At 50.3% G+C, this 308-nt stretch overlaps 1 non-coding gene across 1 annotated transcript; it reads right to left on the bottom strand.

Annotated features, from left to right (window-relative positions):
* LOC111827267 lies at positions 1–110 on the bottom strand. The gene has a single exon (XR_002830768.1). It is a non-coding gene; the product is annotated as a U6 spliceosomal RNA (small nuclear RNA).
* Between the last annotated feature and the right edge of the window lie 198 nt (positions 111–308).

Raw genomic sequence — 308 nt, 5'->3', positions numbered from 1 at the left:
TTTTATATGGAACGTTTCACGAATTTGTGTGTCATCCTTGCGCAGAGGCCATGCTGATCTTCTCTGCAAAGTTCCAATTTCAGTGGTATATGTGCTGCCAAAGCGAGCACCTTTCCGCCTCTTTGAAAGTGCTTTCTCCTCGCCCCACAAGCCCTAACCTCCTGCTTCCCTGGCGGTGTGGCATAACCACACACTCAGGTGTGAATGGCCCAAGCTTTACCCTCCTGAGAGCACTTGCATTTGTCCATGAAGAAGCAACATTCACCTCACCGTGGGTGTCGGGCTTTATTAGGGCAGTGACATTGCCA

This window comes from Myotis lucifugus, unplaced genomic scaffold (assembly GCF_000147115.1).
Source record: "Myotis lucifugus unplaced genomic scaffold, Myoluc2.0 scaffold_145, whole genome shotgun sequence".
Lineage (NCBI taxonomy): Eukaryota > Metazoa > Chordata > Mammalia > Chiroptera > Vespertilionidae > Myotis > Myotis lucifugus.
This window is presented reverse-complemented; position numbering and strand designations above follow the sequence as displayed.